A 20,463-nucleotide genomic window follows, 5' to 3' on the forward strand; every position below is an offset into this window, starting at 1 on the left:
TCTTCATGACCCCGGCAGTGTCGATTCTTCTTCCAAGTCCCTATTAGCACCTATGGTGGGGCATCCCAGTAAAGTGCTGTTTGAGCCCTATTGTGGGGCATCCCTAGCAGGTTTGCTATTAGGAACATTATTGTGGGGCAGCTCCCCTAGCAGAGTGTTTATTGAAGACTTTAACTTTCGCCTCTCCAGCAGAGCAGTCTTCCTCTCTCCCCCCGGCGTGGGTGCTTGTCTTTGGAAGATTCAGTATTTGGTGGATCGACATCCCTGTAATCTGGCATTCCCTCAGATAGATCCCTCAGTGGAGTTGTTAGCATAAGGAGCTTCATCAATGCTTACGCATCCTCATCAGAGATCTGGTTGCTTCTCGATATCTCTGATTTTCAGCACAAGTTGTTGTGGCGCGTCCGCCTGTATGTTGAACTCTTTTCTCTGGTTGTGACCGACGATCCCTCCAGAAGCCTCTTGTGGCTCTTCCTCCCCTACAGGATGATGACTTTGGTTTTCCCTCTGAAGGAGTGGTGCCGGATGGTGGATTCCTGGACCTGCGTGTTGAGCATGTCTGTTTGTCAGCATTCATCATACATTCTAGGTATAAAGCATACATGCATAATCATAACATTCAGGTACTCATGTTGCAGCTGTTGCCGTGTATCTGTTGATTGTTGCCTCCTGCTATTTGTTGATACAGATCTCTCCAGTAGATTTTCCTCAAGTAGATGTGGGTGTGTCTGATCTCTCCATGTAGAGCCAACCCCTTAAGCAGAAAGTGTCTATCCTTTCCTGCCATTTCCCCACTGAGATACATCCTCGTGGATGACGGTTATTTCCGTTCCCTCCCTACACGGGATGGGTTCTCCCTATTGAGTTCTTTCCTCATTAGGATGAGTCTTGTTTCAGTCTGCCTTTTTGGATCGATCCTAAATTGGCTACCCGTTGACTGTCTCTTGTGCTTCCCTGGGGCATAAATGAATAGTCGCTCACTAACCGGCACTCGTTCATTTCATCCTCAGCGGAATTTGTGGCCTCTACCTACGAACCGGTAGCTGTAAGTCCTATCTTTGTGGTTTTCTACCCACTAGCTGGTAGTTGTAAAATCCCACTTTCATCCCCTTGTTGGAGTTAACCCTTTGTGCTCATCCCGATGATGACTGGTTACTTTTCCGTGGTTTTCTGCCTACAAACCGGTAGATGTAATCCCCTCTTTGTGGTATTAATGGTCTTGTCCCCTTTGGATACTTGCCTTGATCAAGCAGTATTGTCCCCATTGGGTCTTCCCTTTCTTTTTGGGTATTTGCTCCGAGTTAGCAACTTTATCCTCTTTTGATTGGTCATCTTTTGCATACCTAGTCCTGGTACCCTGATGCCTTTCTTTTCGGTCGTTTATCCATTTAACAACCTACAACCCGGTTATGGATAATCTTCCATGCGAGTGTATTATCTACGTTTTGACGGCTATAGATAATATGTCTCATGCGCTCTTGGGTCGAAGTCGTCCTCCCCAGTCGAGTAAGATTCGTATTTCTTGTGGATGTCAGTATCCCGTCAGCACCCGCGTGTGTTGTTTCTTTGGTGTCGGTAAACACCATCCTTCGGTGATTTCCAGTCATGCGTAAGTGTCTGGTCTTCTTTGGTGTCGGTAAACACCATCCTTCGGTGATTTCCAGTCATGCGTAAGTGTCTGGTCTTCTTTGGTGTCGGTAAACACCATCCTTCGGTGATTTCCAGTCATGCGTAAGTGTCTGGTCTTCTTTGGTGTCGGTAAACACCATCCTTCGGTGATTTCCAGTCATGCGTAAGTGTCTGGTTTTCTTTTGATGTCGGTAAACATCCTCTTTCGATGTTCATAATGTCGCCCTCCCTTCCCTAGTGAAGTTTTCCTCCTCTCCGTTGGTGTCGATAAACGTGAGTCTCCCTTTCGTCCTATGATGTCTGGTTGAGTTTTCCTCCTCTCCGTTGGTGTCGATAAACGTGAGTCTCCCTTTCGTCCTATGATGTCTGGTTGAGTTTTCCTCCTCTCCGTTGGTGTCGATAAACGTGAGTCTCCCTTTCGTCCTATGATGTCTGGTTGAGTTTTCCTCCTCTCCGTTGGTGTCGATAAACGTGAGTCTCCCTTTCGTCCTATGATGTCTGGTTGAGTTTTTCTCCTCTCCGTTGGTGTCGATAAACGTGAGTCTCCCTTTCGTCCTATGACGTCTGGTTGAGTTTTCCTCCTCTCCGTTGGTGTCGATAAACGTGAGTCTCCCTTTCGTCCTATGACGTCTGGTTGAGTTTTCCTCCTCTCCGTTGGTGTCGATAAACGTGAGTCTCCCTTTCGTCCTATGACGTCTGGTTGAGTTTTCCTCCTCTCCGTTGGTGTCGATAAACGTGAGTCTCCCTTCCGTCCTATGACGTCTGGTTGAGTTTTCCTCCTCTCCGTTGGTGTCGATAAACGTCGAGTTTTTCCCGGTCATCCGTTGATGATTTGGTTGTGTTCATTCTCCCCAGCAGTAGTCCTCCTCTCCGTTGGTGTCGATAAACGTCGAGTTTTTCCTATTCGTCCTATGACGTCTAGTTGTACCTGTCCCCACGTGGATTTACCTCTCCGTTGGTCTTGGTAAACGTTGAGTTTTTCCCATTTCGTCCGTTGACGTATGGTTGTATCTCTTCCAGACATTCATTAATGTCTGGTTACCTCTCCGTTGGTCTTGGTAAACGTTGAGTTTTTCCCATTTCGTCCGTTGACGTATGGTTGCATCTTTTCCAGTCATTCATTAATGTCTGGTTACCTCTCCGTTGGTCTTGGTAAACGTTGAGTTTTTCCTAGTTGTCCGTTGGCATCTAGTTGTGATTTCTTTTCCCATTCATCGTCGTTGCGATGTCTGGATGTGGCCGTACCCTTTGCAAAAAACAAAAAATACCCAGTAATAAAAATCAGATCCCAGTGGACGTTTCCATTGATGGATTCCTGTATTGTGCAAATTCTACGGTTCTTTTGTATTCAATCCCTGTTTACCCTGAAAGTCTGACAGCCATTGCTATCATCCGTTCGGGTTCCCAGCTGATTGAATAGGGGCAGCTGTAGCACCTCAAATTTGCACCTATCATTGTACATACATTTTCATATTAGGTCATAGCATATCATGGTCCACTGCATAGCATTGCATTGTCCCATTTGCCTCAAGTGCAAGCCAATCAAGAAATTAGGTCAAACTGATCAGGAGATCAGTCAACCAAGCAAGCAAGTGTGTTTTCTATTGAGCCAAGGCCCTAGGGTTGGTCCAATTTGTTCACATGACTTGGAGGTCCATTTGAAATGTTTAAGTCAAGGGTTGGATGTTCAGAAGTCATCAGTTCATGCACAGTCAGTCAGAAACCCTAGAAAAGTCAAACTTGGTCAACTGTGGTTGATTTTATGGTTTTGATGGATGCATTTGGTTTGAGAGAGCTTACTCATGTCCCAATAGGCCTCATATATCATGGCAATCAACATCATTGAAGAATTTGAAGCCAATCAGAAAATTTCCAAAAATAGAAACTGTACCTGTAATTTTAACTGCCAAAAATGGAAACTTCTTGATCCCAAACTTTCATCATGATACAAGCTTCAAATGAATTTTTTCCCAACATGAAAGTTGAAGATCTTGTTCTCCCATTTCTAAAAAGTCCAAGAACTCTCAATTCCCATGTATGGTTGTCAAGATATGATCAAATCATTTTCACAATTTCTTGAACTTCAAAGGGCCATATCTCATGAACCATTTGGCCAATTTTGGTGGGGTTTTTTCCTACAAACCACATTTCATCTCCTCTTTCCAAAAATGTAAATTTCATGTACCAAAAATCTATGGATCAAAATGGCACTTTTGGACCTAGCATGCTTAATTTTCAAGTGAGGTGCATTTTGGAAGTTTTGATTTAAGTGATTTCCAGCCAATTGGCCATTTGGAATTGGTTCATAACATTATTTTTGACTTGCCAAGGGCCCAAACTCGGCCAGATTACATACCTCCATATCCATTTGGTCAAAATTAGCAATTGTGCAATTGGCTTCATTTAACATAAACTTGGTTAGCACATGATTAGCAAGGCCTAAACAGATGATATATATGATATTTTCTGTCATTTGAGCAACCCTAGCAGCTGCCAAAACGTTCAGAAATCCACTCTCTCTCAAATTTCATCTTGCTTGCATTTTTCAAAATCTTCAAAATCCTCCAAAGACCACGACCATACCATTGTTGCTGCATCATCCAAGCATCATCTCAGGCTCTTTGCAACCATATTTTCCCAACTGGAAGCTCCTTTTCTAGTACTGTTTTCAAAGAGCTCAGCCATGGCAGAGTGAGATTCAAGCGCGAGCAAGCTTCTTTGAGCCAAGATTACTTCACTATTCACCATTGGGAGCACAAGGCTGCATCTGTTTAAGCTCATAACATCCAAATAGTTACTGAATCTCAACTTTCTTCAAAGACAAGTAAGAATTCGATCTCTATGTTTCTCAAATCCATGACATGCTTAGTGTAGATATCTCCATGCTGAGTTTCATGATGCTTTTATTTTCAAGAATGGTTGGATATTCATGAAGATACATTGAAATGAAGTTTGATGTTGATTTATGTTTGTGCTCGATTCATGATATATACAATGTTTTAATGAAAATCAATGCTGGATTGTTGTTTGCCATGTTTAGATGAACATTTGTGTGCATTCAATTTTAGTTTCTGGAAATTTTGACCAAAACACGATTTGGGGAAGATGAATGTTGTATCTCTGCCCAGAAAACCCTAGCTTCATATGCATTGCCCAGAAACTTGTGAATTTGCACGTGTGCATGCTCCTGTTCACGCATGCACCAATCATTTTATTTCCTTGGCCGTCCCAATACGACATCGTTTGGTTTAGTGAGTTCTAATATTACAAGATTGCCATCCGGCCATTTAATTAATCCAATTAATTCATTTTAATTTCACATTTTATTTCACTTTGATACCTCTTCTTACAAAAATCATATTTCACTCATTTCAAATCCAATTTTCATAGGGTTTTTTTGCATCATCTTCATCATGATCCCTAGTTTTTTATCATTATTTTTCCAGATTTTTTGGTTGAGTAAATTTTAAATGGCATTAGGGTTTATAGAATGTGACCATATATTGTACCTTTTGCCAAATCTCTTGTGAAATTGTGATGCATTATCCATTTGACCTTAAATTTTTTGTGCTTAATCTACACTCATCCATGTTTATTTTGATGTAAAGATCATGATTTTATCCTATGTGGTTTGAGAGTTGTGGTTTTTTGAAGTAGGGTGTGACAACTTATGTCACACCAATGATATGCAATTTCATGATTTTTTATGACATGCTTCCTGGCCTCCAATTAATGTGAAATTTTGCATGAACCATATATCATTTGTCTAGTTTATGTGTGAATTTTCTTGGATTTAATTATGCCATTTCCTATTTGTTTGAGATTTTTCTTCCCTGCCTAGTCAAATGTTGACTTTGTGAGACACATCTTGCCATTCCATTTGGGAAATGCTCATATCTTATTGGATGATCATGAAATTTCACATGTGCATACTAGACATCTTAAGCTTTGCATTAGTGTTAATCCCATTCATTTCTCATCTGTTTTCATTTAGTTATGATTTTTTGAAGTTGATACATGTTTGTTTGACTTCTTTGTGCTTGCTTGAATTGGTTTTGACTTTCTGATGTTAATTGACCATCTTCCCATGATCCAATTGAGCTGAAATTTCATATGCATGTCATGCTATGGATTTTGATTGAGCATGAATTATTTGGTGATTTTTGGAATTGACCATGTTTGGTTTTGAGCTAAGTCTTGCTGTTGACTTCATTGAGCATGTTCAAATTTGCTTTGACTTTATGATTTTTATTGACTGCCTTCCACTTGTCCAAATGTGATGAAATTTTACATGCTTACCATGCTAGGTGTTAGGATTGATCATGATTTATTTGGTGATTTTTGAAAATGTTTGAGTTGACTTTTGATGCAAGTCATTCTGTTGACTTCTTTGAGCTCTCCCTTGCCATGCTTTGACTTCCTTTGCTTGTGAATTGATGATGATGCATGATATAAACTTGAGACCAATTGAGCTTGCTTCTTAAATGTTTGAACTTGATTTTGGTTGACTTTCATTTGCTGTTTTGACTTTCTCATTTATTTTTGACCACTAGGCTTGTCCTAGTGGTCCTGTGGCTTATAATTGAGCTCATGTTTCAGGTTAAGCTACAAGTGCTTCAAAGAAACTTTTGCAAGTTGATTGGGTTTATCTGTTTATCATGAGCTAACCTTTGTTTTGTAGGTGGCTTGACTCATATGATTTGGGTCTTGTGCTTTTGCACATTTGTCTGTTGATTTAACTGTTCATTCCTACTTCCTTTTGCTTAAACTTTTGAACTGTGTACTGATCTGTTTGACTATTTCAGGTACCATTAGTTGCTTAGAACTTGCTTTGCTTTGCTATTTAGCAATTTGCTTTGAGGTAATCCCTTTTTCTTCATGTAGTCTGGAAGACCTGGCCTGTTACTTGGCCAGGCAACTGTCTGAAGTCCTCCTTAAGAGGCAATGTTTGTGTATGTTTAATTTGTCCTTGTACAGAGTCAAAGACCTCCTAAGTGAAGAGGCAATTGGCAGAACTAAGGGATAAGCAACCTATCCCCTGCTATTCAGTGTGTCTTCTGTTTTGCTCACACCACTGTGTTGATGCATTACAGATAAAAACCCAAGATCTTGTACAATTGCACAGTTGAGTCAGTATCAAATGCGTAGAAGGGTTCCCACTTTCTGAACCCACACATTCTTGTCTTAAGCTCTCCCAGGCCAGGGATAGAAGCTGTGAAGTCTCATCTTCACTCACCTTTCATCTGCTTCACCTTAGCCCCTCAATGGCAAGGTTAAGAGCACCACTCACCCCATTCCAGAGGTTTGTTTGTTGAGGTTGATATGACCCCTCGACTAAAACCTAACCCTTGTGTGAGCCCCTTGTGTGTATATAGTGTGTGCTACCTGTGCTTGTATGTTTGTTTGACTTGCTTCCTGTGCAAGTTAGGTTTAGTTTAGACTAATCCTTGTTTGCTTTCGCCCTCGTTGCGATCCTTTCTCTCGCCCTCGTTGCGATCGAGCCTTTTCCTTTCTCTCGCCCTCGTTGCGATCGAGCCTTTTCCTTTCTCTCACCCTCGTTGCGATCGAGACTTTCCCTTTCTCTTGCCCTCGTTGCAATCGAGACCTTTGTCCCTCCGTAGCCGAACTACGGCAACTCTGATTCTCATGTTCAGATGAGATACGTAGGCACGAGATGCGATGTCTTGTCGAGTTTGACTAACAACTAACACTAATTCTTTTCTCTCGCCCTCGTTGCGATTGAGACATCCCCCTTCTCTTGCCCTAGTTGCAATCGAGACCCTTGCTTCCTGTGCAAGTTAGCTAGAAACCTTAACTTAGGGACGATTTTGCATGACAACATCTAGGCTCGAGTCGTAGTCTCCCTAGAGTTGTGTCTCCCTCTGTTATCTGGTTAGGCTAGGTCCTTTTTCCCTGCGTAGGGGAACTACGTCGCCCTGATCCTCATACCAGATGAGGTACGTAGGCAGGAGATGAGCTGATCTCTCCGGGCGCCCTTTTTTCTTTTTGTGTGTGTTGTCTGTCAGTTGCTAGGCTCGAGTGCCTGACTCCTTAGCAATTTGTTGTCTGTTTGTTTGAGTGTGTGCTTGACAGTTATAGGCTCGAGTCCCCGACTCCCTATTAACTTGTTGTGTTGTTGTGTGCTTGGAAGCTGATGTAAGACCATCGAGTGGCATTCGGGTTCCAGTGTGTGTGCGTTTTGGTTCGGATGCTGATGTAAGTCCAGTGATTGGCATTCAGGCTCCACGTTTGCCTGTGTCTTGTTTGTTTGTGTGTTTTGTCAGCCGAGCTACGAATGCTCTGATTCTTCTCTCGTCCGAGAAGATACGTATGCATAGGATGCGATATCCTAGCGAGCATGTGTCGTCTCCCCAGTCCGAACTACTTCGACTCTGATGTCTATGCCTGATAGACTAAGTAGGCCCAGGATGCGACATCCTGCCGAGTCAGTTTCAGTCAGTTTCTTTAGTCTCTTTCAGCCAGTGTGTGTGAGTTTGAGCAGTGTTTTAGCAACCAATTTCCTTTCTATTGTGCGTGGATCCCGTCGAGTACGACGGATGCGTAGGGGTGCTAATACCTTCCCTTCGCATAACCGACTCCCGATCCCATTCTCTTTGGTCGCGAGACCATGCTTTTTCCAGGTTTACTCTGAGCGTTTCCTTTCCCTCTTTTGGGATAAATAACGCACGGTGGCGGCTCTGTTGTTTCTTTCTTTTCCCGCCGGTTTTTCGCGTAATGCGACACATACCTATTCTAGATCAGTTTCCGTTCAGTGGCTTGGAGAGAGTTCCTTCTTCCCAAGAGATTGCTGATCTGTTGCATATAGATGAATCTATTATTGGTGCTCATATGACTATCAAAGGTGGAATTCAAGATCTCCCATCTGATTTCCTCATTGCTCAAGCTACTATGTTTGAGAAGGCCATGAGTGAGGACACCTTTGAGGCCATATTTGTACTTCTCATCTATGGGCTAGTGTTATTCCCCAACATCGACAAGTTTGTGGATGTGAACGCTATTAGGATTTTCTCTACTCTTAATCCCGTTCCTACTCTGTTGGGTGACACTTATTTCTCTTTGCATATGAGGAATGCAAAGGGTGGTGGTACCATTGTGTGTTGTTTGCCTCTGTTGTACAAGTGGTTTATTTCACACTTGCCACAGACGTTTGCCTTCAAGGAGAACAAAGGATGTCTACGGTGGTCCACGAGACTTATGTCTCTCACTAATGGTGATATCTTTTGGTATAACCGTGTATACGATGGTGTGCAGATTATTGACTCTTGTGGTGAATTCTCCAATGTGACTTTTCTTGGTACATGTGGTGGGATTAACTACAACCCTGTTTTGCACGGCGTCAGCTTGGGTTCCCCTTAAATGATAAACCTAATAACATTTTGTTAGAAGGTGTGTTCTTTCAAGAGGGTAAAGATCCCTAAAACTTGAAGGGCAGGATGGTCCGCGCTTGGTGCAAGATTCATAGGAAGGGAAGGAAAGAGCTTGGTCCGAAGAATTGTATTGCTTTGGAACCCTATACCTCGTGGGTGAGGAGGAGAGCTTCTGAGTACTGCATGCCTTATGATTATCTGAGACCTACACCTATGGTTATGGTTGGGCCTTCAACCCTCCCTAACCAAGGAGTAGAGGAGTTGAGAGATTAAGACCATTCGCGTGCTTGGGTCCGTGAACGAGAGGAGTTACTTCAGTAACTTGGAGATAAGGGTGCTTTGATAGAGTTTCTAGAGCATCAGGTTATCGACGAGCCTGATGATGTGGTGACTTCTCTTCTTCCTCAGTCTTCCAGGTTTTAGAAGAGGAAGTACGATCGGCTCACCAAGGAGAAGGCGGATATGGAGGCAGCCTATGAGAGAGAGGTGAAGAGGCTTCGTGCAGCTTATCTTCCGGTCTCGAGAGATTTGGACGATTGTTTCTAGGGTTCCATGGAATATTCATTTTCCTTCTCTCTTGTATTGTATTTGGTTACCAAGACTGCACTTCTTTGGTGTAAAATTTTTCCAGATATTATTGATATGATTATTCCATATATGTCTAAATGATTATTATTTTCAAATATTTGCAAATAGATCTCTAAAGTTCCTCGGATTAAAAAATAAATCATATGCACAAGCATTGCATGCATCATATGCATAAGCAGGTTTTGTTCCAGGCTTCTTGATCAGTGGTCTAACTCTGTGTTCTTCATTTATTTTGAAGACAAGTTGACGCACCGATACTACACCAGAGCCAACTCATCAAAGCTAATGGATCACCTCGAGCAAGAAAACAGAGAACTCAAGGAGGAAGTGGCAAGATTGACTGCCCTGATGGAGTCATTCTTGGCCGCCCAAAGCCAATCTTCTCCAACGCCTTCAACTCCTCTCCAGAGGACGATCATTTCAGAGGTTGCTTCCTCTACCGTGCCTGCTGCCAGTGCTCACTTAGTTGCGTCTTCCATTCCAGTCCGGTTTCGCTGGGGGATGCCTGTTAATTTTGCTCCAGAGGGTCTCGCCCCTACTTTTACTTCTCTGCCGGCATCTAGCCTGGTCCTTGCTGTGCCACCTCCAGTCGTGCATACTTTGCCGAGAGTTGATGACACCATTTACCACTCTGAGTCATCTGAGGGCCCGGATGTCTATGAGAAAATGGACGCTATGAATGATCAATTCCTTGAGCTGCGCAAGGAACTTAAAACTCTCAGAGGGAAGGACCTCTTTGGCAAATGTACTGCTGAGCTATGTCTCGTGCCTAATGTCAAGATTCCTGTCAAGTTCAAAGTGTCTGACTTTGAAAAGTACAAAGGAAACACTTGCCCGCTTAGTCATCTTGTGATGTATGCACGTAAGATGTCGACTCAGACCGACAACAATCAACTCCTGATCCACTACTTCCAGGACAACCTGTCTGGTGCCGCATTGAGATGGTACATGGGTCTGGATAGTGCGAACATTCGCTCCTTCAACGACTTTGGCGAAGCCTTCGTCAAGCAGTACAAGTATAACGTTGATATGGCTCCCGATAGGGACCAATTGAGGGCCATGTCCCAGAAGGAGAAAGAAACATTTAAGGAGTACGCCCAAAGGTGGCGTGAGTTGGCTGCACAGATTGTGTCCCCGCTCGAAGAGAAAGAAATGACGAAGATCTTTCTCAAGACTTTAAGCTCTTTCTGCTACGAGCGGATGATTGCTAGCGCTCCCTCTGATTTCACCGAGATGGTGAACATGGGGATGCGTCTAGAAGAGGGAGTCAGGGAAGGGCGTCTGACCAGAGAAGAAGGCTCTTCTGCCAAACGTTATGGGGCGTTTGCCAAGAAGAAAGATGGAAAGGCACATGCTGTGACCTCCCATGTTAAATCAAGAAGACCCTCTGTGAAGAGGAAGACTGTGCGTCCGGCCAGTAACCAGCACCTGGTGGCTCATATAGCACCTGCTTTCAGAGAAAACCAACATTAACAGTATCAACAACAACAACATCGTCCTCAACAGCAGGCCTACCAGCCTCGAAACAACAATCAAACCAGCACTAGCTATGATAGGAAGAGGGTCACTTTTTATCCTATTCTAATGACTTATGCAGAGCTATATCCTTCATTGATTGAAAGGAAATTGATTACTCCACATGACCCACCTGCTATACCAACCAACCCTCAGTGGTGGTATAAGCCCGAGTTTCACTGTGTTTATCATTCCGGTGCTCCCGGACATGATGTGGAGATGTGTTACCCTCTCAACACCAAGGTTCAAGACATTGTTAGAAGTGGTATTCTGTTTTTCGAGGACGTAGGTCCTAACGTCAATAAGAACCCATTGCCCGAGCATGGGAAATCTGCTGTTAATATGGTTCAGGGTTGCCCTGGTAAATACAAGGTCAGATATGTCAGCCATATCAGACAATCACTGGTCGAGATGCATAGACTGTTATGTGGATACAGTCATTATGAGCATGACCACGACAGCTACCGTGTATGCACCGTCAATGAGAGGGGATGTTGTCAAGTCAGGAAAGACATCCAAGAAATGCTGGATCAGGGTGTGATTGAGATACTTCAGAATCGTGATGAGGACGAAGTCAATGTTATATCCCCTGTGTTTAGATTGCCTGAGCCTGTTGTCGTCCGATATGATGGCAGTTGGCAGAAGGCCTCTCCTGCTCTCATTGTCAAGCCAGCTGACCCTGTTCCATACTCTTCTGACAAGGTTGTTCCCTATCGGTATAATGCTGTTGCATTAGAAGATGGGAAGGAGGTGCCTCTACCCTCCACTTTTGTTACCAATATTGCTGATGTCAGTGGTTTGACCCGCAGTGGTCGTGTATTCTCGGTGCCTCCGAAACCCCAGGTTGACACCAGAAGAGCTGATGCTGTTGTTGATAGTGCTACCCGTCCTGTGGGAAATTCTTCTTCTTCTCCGAATCCGGCACTTGCTGTTGACAGACCTGCCGCTGTTGCTAGAGCTCCTGTCCCTGCTGTCCAGAATGGCATGATTAGAGAAGAATGTGATGAGGTGCTGAGGCTCATTAAGAGGAGCGAGTATAATATTGTAGATCAGCTGCTACAAACGCCTTCAAAGATATCAGTGTTGTCTTTGTTGATGAATTCCGAGCCACACCGAGAAGCTTTGCAGAGGGTGTTGGACGTGGCGTACGTGGATCATGACGTCACAATCGAACAGTTTGATAGCATTGTTGTAAACATTACTGCTTGTAACAACCTGAGCTTTTGCGATGCTGATCTTCTCGAGGAGGGAAAGGACCACAATTTGGCACTTCACATCTCTATGAACTTCAAGGATGATGCCTTGTCTAATGTGCTGGTAGACACAGGATCATCGTTGAATGTGTCGCCAAAACCCACTATGGCCAAACTTTCATATCAGGGGCCTCCCATGAGGCAGAGTGGAATGATCGTCAAAGCTTTTGATGGATCCCGAAAGACTGTGATTGGCGAGGTTGAACTCCCAGTCAAGATAGGACCTAGTGATTTCCATATCACTTTTCAGGTCATGGATATCCACCCATCATACAGTTGTTTGTTAGTCAGACAATGGATTCACGAGGCAGGCACCGTGACATCCACCCTATGTAACACCCCGATAATAATAAAATAATTATTTAAATTGAGTTAATAATATATTTATTAATTTAATTAAATAATTGGAAATTTTATTATTATTATTATTTGATTATTATTATTGGAAAATATATATATGTTGGAAATAAGAGAAAGAGCCCATTTGGTAAAGAAAAGGTTTTTTTACGTGAAAACAGAGAAGCGGCTCAGAAAGAGGAAAAGAGCAAGGAGGCAGAGCAAGAGGAAGGAGGTTGAAGAAGGGAAGAGCTGAAGCTTAAAGATTCGCCGGATTAACTCAGGTAAGGGGGGTTTATCCTCGATTAATGGGTATTATGGGATAATATGTAATGGGTAGTGATAAGCCGTTGAATTGACCCTAATTGGGATTGTGAATGCTGAAATTGATGTTGGATAAACTGTGTTAAAAACTGTAATTGAATCGATAGTTGTGTGAGTCGTATTTTGCTGGACGTATAGCTTTTTACGGAATTGGAATCGGAGGTCCGGAAGTCCTCCAATGGCGGAAAATGCGGAGAATTCTGCATTCTGCCTTGAGTTAGCGCAGGAACAGCTTCTGTCTTGCGTTAACCGGTTAACCCAGGGTGTTAACCGGTTAACACTGTTTTGAATTGTGAAAATGTGTTGTTTTGCTTGCGTTAACCGGTTAACCCAGGGCGTTAACCGGTTAACACTGTTGTGATTACTGAAATATTGTTGTTTGTGCTGCGTTAACCGGTTAACCCAGGGCGTTAACCGGTTAACACTGTTAAGTTTTGGGACAGGAGGCGTGTTGTGCTGCGTTAACCGGTTAACCCAGGGCGTTAACCGGTTAACACTGTTGCAGAGTGGAAAATTGGCTTTTTAATGTTGTGTACATAATTGAGAGTTGGCCTATGTTGGCCTATGATGTAACAGGGATTAATTCCCGCTGTTTTGAGCAGTATAGGTATTAGTAGAGTGTGCTAATAATGTGTTTAATTATTTGACATGATATGATGTATGATGATATGCATAATGTTGCGAATGTATATATTATGCATGTATTTGTGAATGGACTGTTTTATGGCTTAGAGTGTGAGCATATGTCTATTCTTGAATTTTTGTTGATGTTGCATTGCTAGATGATTAGCGTGCATAGCATAGCCTGTGGGGCTGTAGCTAATTCCCATGGTGAGGAATTAGTGAGTGAATCATTGTGGATTTGTTGTTGATGTTTGCATGCTAGATGATTAGTGTGCATAGCATAGCCTTTGGGGCTGTAGCTAATTCCCATGGTGAGGAATTAGTGAGTGAGTCATTAGATCTCAAATGAGTGGGACTAGTGAGCTTAGTAGCCGTATCTGGATTTGATCGGTGAGCTTGAACTATATGTTCAAGAATAGTCGGTACCGCATGTGTGGAGTCTCATTGCATAATGTATGTATGGCGTATAATATGAATGGATGTATTCCAATATTATACGTGTGTTTGTGTTGTTGTGGAGTATGATTTGAGATTATACTTGTGTTTTATGTTGGTGTTGAGTATGATGTTGAGCTGATGTGCTGTTACTGATTGTATGTTGCGATTAGGGTGATTAATGTGTTAAATTACTTAACATGACATTATATTCTATAATGCTTATTATATTGATTGAGGAACTCACCCTTACAACTATTTTTCAGGTAACGAGAAATGAGTTGAGTAGAAGCGAATGCTGGAGTCTAGTGTAGTCTCCTTAGTGGGTCGTGCTCTGATAGATCTAACATCGGGATGGGATATTTACCTTGTTGAATAATTTACATGTGAATGTTCCATGTTTTACATGATTGAGGAGGTCTCTATCCGTTGCGTTTTATGCAAATGTTTATGTTTTGAATTAATAAAAGAGCATGACCGTTATATGGTTGAATGGTGTGAATATTATGTGTGACACCCTTGCATGGCATAGTTACTCTGAATTGTTATATGTTTATTATTTTTAATTAAATATTTGGGGTATTTTAGAAGGGTGTTACATTAGTGGTATCAGAGCATAGTCGGTCGAGTCGAGTCGTAATTATTCTGTTTCCCTGTACGGTATAGGTGTTGTGTAACCCTATCAGTACTTATTGTTTTAGTTTGTTTGGGTTTTCAGAATAGAGATGGATGGAAGAGGTAGAGATGATGCTGCGATTGCTGAGGCTCTGGGTATGCTAGCTGGAGTACTTGGAGGAAATCCGAATGTTGTGGGAATGGGAGCTGCTCGTCAACTGAGTGAGTTCCAGAAGAACAATCCTCCAATGTTCAAGGGAGCATACGATCCAGATGGTGCTCAGAAGTGGTTGAAGGAGATAGAGAGAATCTTCCGAGTGACTGAGTGTGCCGATAACCAGAAGGTCAGGTTCGGTACGCATATGCTGTCAGAGGAAGCTGATGATTGGTGGGTTGCTACCCGCACTGAGTTGGAATCTGCTGGGAATGCTGAGATCACTTGGGGTGTGTTCAGAGAGAGATTCCTGAGGAAGTATTTTCCAGAGGATGTCAGAGGAAAGAAAGAGATAGAATTCTTGGAATTGAAGCAGGGCAACCGGTCTGTGACTGAGTATGCTGCGAAGTTCACATAGCTGTCTAAGTATTACACTCCCTATAATGAGGCTGCTGGAGAATTTTCGAAATGTGTGAAGTTTGAGAACGGGTTGCGTCCCGAGATCAAGCAGGCTATTGGATATCAGCGGATCAGAGTGTTTTCTGACTTGGTTGACTGTTGCAGGATTTTCGAACAGGATTCCAAAGCCAGAGAAGAGAGCTATCAACAGAGAGTTGATAGGAAAGGCAAGAATCAGAATGATCGTGGAAAACCGTATGCAGCTGGCAAAGGTTTCCAGAAGCAGAGTGGGATGAAGAGGCCTAGTGGGGGAGACTCTAGTGCCCCTGCTAAATGTTATAGATGTGGTCGGGCTGGACATCGTGTCCATGAGTGTACCAGTGCTGAGATGAAGTGTTTCAAGTGTGGAAAAGGTGGTCATTTGGCTGCAGAGTGTAGGTTGAAGACTGTAACTTGTTTCAACTGTGGAGAGTTGGGTCATATCAGTCCACAGTGTCCTAAGCCGAAGAAGGAGAATCAGTCAGGAGGCAAGGTCTTTGCTTTATCGGGTTCTGAGACTTCTGCAGATGATCGTTTGATCCGAGGTACGTGTTATATTAATGGCTTTCCTCTTGTAGCTATTATTGACACAGGTGCTACTCATTCCTTTATATCTTTGGATTGTGCTGTGAAACTTAAGTTAGAGATATCTGAGATGCTTGGAAGTATGGTGATTGATACTCCTGCAAAGGGTTCAGTGACTACTACTTCAGTTTGTTTGAATTGTCCTTTGAGTATTTTTGGTAGAGACTTTGGGATAGACCTTGTGTGTCTTCCACTAGTGCAGATTGATGTTATTCTGGGTATGAACTGGTTGGTGTGTAACCGAGTTTCTATCAACTGTTTTGATAAGACTGTGATATTTCCTGAGATTGAAGAAGGAAAGAGTTTGTTTCTATCAGCCAAGCAAGTGAATGAGGAAGTAGCTGATGGGGCAGAGTTGTTTATGCTGTTAGCGACTTTGGAGGCTAAAGATAAACTGGTGATTGGCGATCTAGCCGTGGTGTGTGATTTCCCTGATGTGTTTCCGGAAGAGGTGAATGAATTGCCGCCAGAGCGTGAAGTTGAGTTTTCGATTGATTTGGTACCTGGTACTAGACCGATATCGATGGCTCCGTACCGTATGTCTGCTGTTGAGTTAACTGAATTGAAGAGTCAGTTGGAAGATCTGTTGGATAAGAAATTTATTCGTCCGAGTGTGTCACCGTGGGGTGCACCAGTGTTGTTGGTTAAGAAGAAAGAAGGTACTATGAGGTTGTGTGTAGACTACAGGCAACTGAATAAAGTGACGATCAAGAATCGGTATCCTTTGCCGAGGATTGATGATTTGATGGATCAGTTGGTTGGTGCGAGTGTGTTCAGCAAGATAGATTTGAGATCTGGGTATCATCAGATACGTGTGAAAACTGAGGATATTCAGAAGACTGCTTTCAGAACAAGGTATGGACATTATGAGTATTCTGTAATGCCTTTTGGTGTGACTAATGCGCCTGGAGTATTTATGGAGTATATGAATAGGATTTTCCATCCGTACCTAGATAAGTTTGTTGTGGTGTTTATTGATGATATTTTGGTGTATTCGAAATCTGAAGAAGAGCATGCTGAGCATTTGAGAGTGGTTTTAGAAGTTCTACGAGAAAAGAAGCTGTTTGCTAAACTATCCAAGTGTGAATTTTGGTTAGAAGAGGTTAGTTTTCTTGGTCATGTGATTTCAAGAGGTGGTGTTGCTGTTGATCCTTCTAAGATAGAAGCGGTATCTAAGTGGGAAGCTCCGAAGTCTGTTGCTGAGATTCGAAGTTTTCTGGGTTTGGCTGGTTATTATAGGAAGTTCATTGAGGGATTTTCTAAGTTGGCGTTACCGCTGACGATGTTGACTAGAAAGGGGCAAGCGTTTGTTTGGGACTCAAAATGTGAAGAAGGTTTCCAAGAGTTAAAGAGAAGGTTGACTACTTCTCCTATTCTGATATTACCGAGTCCGTCGGAACCATTTGAGGTTTACTGTGATGCTTCATTGTTGGGCTTGGGTGGTGTGTTGATGCAGAATAAGCAGGTTATAGCTTATGCTTCGAGACAACTGAGGGTTCATGAGAGGAACTATCCGACACACGATTTAGAGTTGGCAGCTGTGGTGTTTGTTCTGAAGTTATGGAGGCACTACTTGTATGGTTCAAGATTTGAGGTTTTCAGTGACCATAAAAGTTTGAAGTATTTGTTTGATCAGAAAGAACTGAATATGAGACAGAGGAGATGGTTAGAATTTCTGAAGGATTATGACTTTGGTTTGAATTACCATCCGGGTAAAGCAAATGTAGTGGCTGATGCATTGAGTCGGAAATCATTACATATGTCTATGTTAATGGTTAGAGAATTGGATTTAATTGAGCAGTTTAGAGACTTGAGTTTGGTGTGTGAGAGTACTCGCACCAGTGTTAAATTGGGAATGTTGAAGTTAACAAGTGGTATTCTAGATGAGATCAGAGAGGGTCAGAAATCCGATGTGTTTTTGGTTGATAAGTTGACCTTAGTGAATCAAGGCCAAGGTGGTGAATTCAGAGTTGATGAGAATGGTGTTTTGAAATTTGGTAATCGGGTGTGTATTCCGGATGTTACCGAACTTAAAAAGAGTATTCTGGAGGAAGGACATCGTAGTGGCTTGAGTATTCATCCTGGAGCTACGAAGATGTATCATGATTTGAAAAAGTTATTTTGGTGGCCGGGGATGAAAAGAGAAATTGCGAGTTTTGTTTATTCTTGTTTGACTTGTCAGAAGTCAAAGATTGAGCATCAGAAGCCGTCTGGGCTAATGCAACCGTTGGCTATTCCAGAGTGGAAGTGGGATAGTATCAGTATGGATTTTGTTTCTGGTTTGCCGAGGACAAATAAGAATTTTGAAGCCATTTGGGTGATTGTTGACAGATTGACGAAATCGGCTCATTTCATTCCGATCAGAATGGATTATCCGTTAGAGAGATTAGCTGAGTTGTATATTGAGAAGGTTGTAAGTTTGCATGGTATTCCGTCGAGTATTGTTTCGGACAGAGATCCTAGATTTACATCGAAGTTCTGGGAAGGTCTGCAGAGGGCTTTGGGAACTAAGCTGAGATTGAGTTCTGCATATCATCCGCAGACTGATGGTCAGACTGAGAGGACGATTCAGTCATTAGAGGATCTTTTGAGAGCTTGTGTTTTGGAAAAGGGAGGTGCTTGGGATTGTTATTTACCTTTGATTGAGTTTACCTACAACAATAGTTTTCATTCGAGCATTGGTATGGCACCGTTTGAAGCTTTGTATGGTAGGAGATGTCGGACACCTTTATGTTGGTATGAGTCCGGTGAGAGTGTTGTGGTTGGACCGGAGATTGTTCAACAAACTACGGAAAAGATTAAGATGATTCAGGAGAAGATGAGAATTGCTCAGAGTCGTCAGAAGAGTTATCATGATAAGAGGAGGAAGTCACTTGAGTTCCAAGAGGGAGATCATGTGTTTCTTCGTGTCACTCCGATAACTGGTGTTGGTCGAGCTTTGAAGTCGAAGAAGTTGACACCTCGATTTATTGGTCCTTATCAGATTTTGGAGAGGATAGGGGAGGTAGCCTATCGTGTCGCTTTACCGCCGCCGCTTGCGAATTTGCATGAGGTTTTTCATGTGTCTCAGTTGAGGAGGTACATTCATGATCCGTCGCATGTAGTCCAAGTAGATGATGTACAGGTGAGAGATAACCTGACTGTTGAAACATCACCTATGAGGATCGAGGATCGAGAGTTGAAGCGGTTGCGGGGTAAAGAGATTGCCTTGGTGAAGGTAGCTTGGGGAGGACCAGCAGGTGGCAATGTGACTTGGGAACTGGAGAGTAAGATGAAGGAGTCTTACCCAGAGTTGTTCACTTGAGGTATGTTTTCGAGGACGAAAACTCTTTTAGTGGGGGAGAGTTGTAACACCCCGATAATAATAAAATAATTATTTAAATTGAGTTAATAATATATTTATTAATTTAATTAAATAATTGGAAATTTTATTATTATTATTATTTGATTATTATTATTGGAAAATATATATATGTTGGAAATAAGAGAAAGAGCCCATTTGGTAAAGAAAAGGTTTTTTTACGTGAAAACAGAGAAGCGGCTCAGAAAGAGGAAAAGAGCAAGGAGGCAGAGCAAGAGGAAGGAGGTTGAAGAAGGGAAGAGCTGAAGCTTAAAGATTCGCCGGATTAACTCAGGTAAGGGGGGTTTATCGTCGATTAATGGGTATTATGGGATAATATGTAATGGGTAGTGATAAGCCGTTGAATTGACCCTAATTGGGATTGTGAATGCTGAAATTGATGTTGGATAAACTGTGTTAAAAACTGTAATTGAATCGATAGTTGTGTGAGTCGTATTTTGCTGGACGTATAGCTTTTTACGGAATTGGAATCGGAGGTCCGGAAGTCCTCCAATGGCGGAAAATGCGGAGAATTCTGCATTCTGCCTTGAGTTAGCGCAGGAACAGCTTCTGTCTTGCGTTAACCGGTTAACCCAGGGTGTTAACCGGTTAACACTGTTTTGAATTGTGAAAATGTGTTGTTTTGCTTGCGTTAACCGGTTAACCCAGGGCGTTAACCGGTTAACACTGTTGTGATTACTGAAATATTGCTGTTTGTGCTGCGTTAACCGGTTAACCCAGGGCGTTAACCGGTTAACACTGTTAAGTTTTGGGACAGGAGGCGTGTTGTGCTGCGTTAACCGGTTAACCCAGGGCGTTAACCGGTTAACACTGTTGCAGAGTGGAAAATTGGCTTTTTAATGTTGTGTACATAATTGAGAGTTGGCCTATGTTGGCCTATGATGTAACAGGGATTAATTCCCGCTGTTTTGAGCAGTATAGGTATTAGTAGAGTGTGCTAATAATGTGTTTAATTATTTGACATGATATGATGTATGATGATATGCATAATGTTGCGAATGTATATATTATGCATGTATTTGTGAATGGACTGTTTTATGGCTTAGAGTGTGAGCATATGTCTATTCTTGAATTTTTGTTGATGTTGCATTGCTAGATGATTAGCGTGCATAGCATAGCCTGTGGGGCTGTAGCTAATTCCCATGGTGAGGAATTAGTGAGTGAATCATTGTGGATTTGTTGTTGATGTTTGCATGCTAGATGATTAGTGTGCATAGC

Source organism: Lathyrus oleraceus, chromosome 4 (assembly GCF_024323335.1).
Source record: "Lathyrus oleraceus cultivar Zhongwan6 chromosome 4, CAAS_Psat_ZW6_1.0, whole genome shotgun sequence".
Taxonomy (NCBI): domain Eukaryota; kingdom Viridiplantae; phylum Streptophyta; class Magnoliopsida; order Fabales; family Fabaceae; genus Lathyrus; species Lathyrus oleraceus.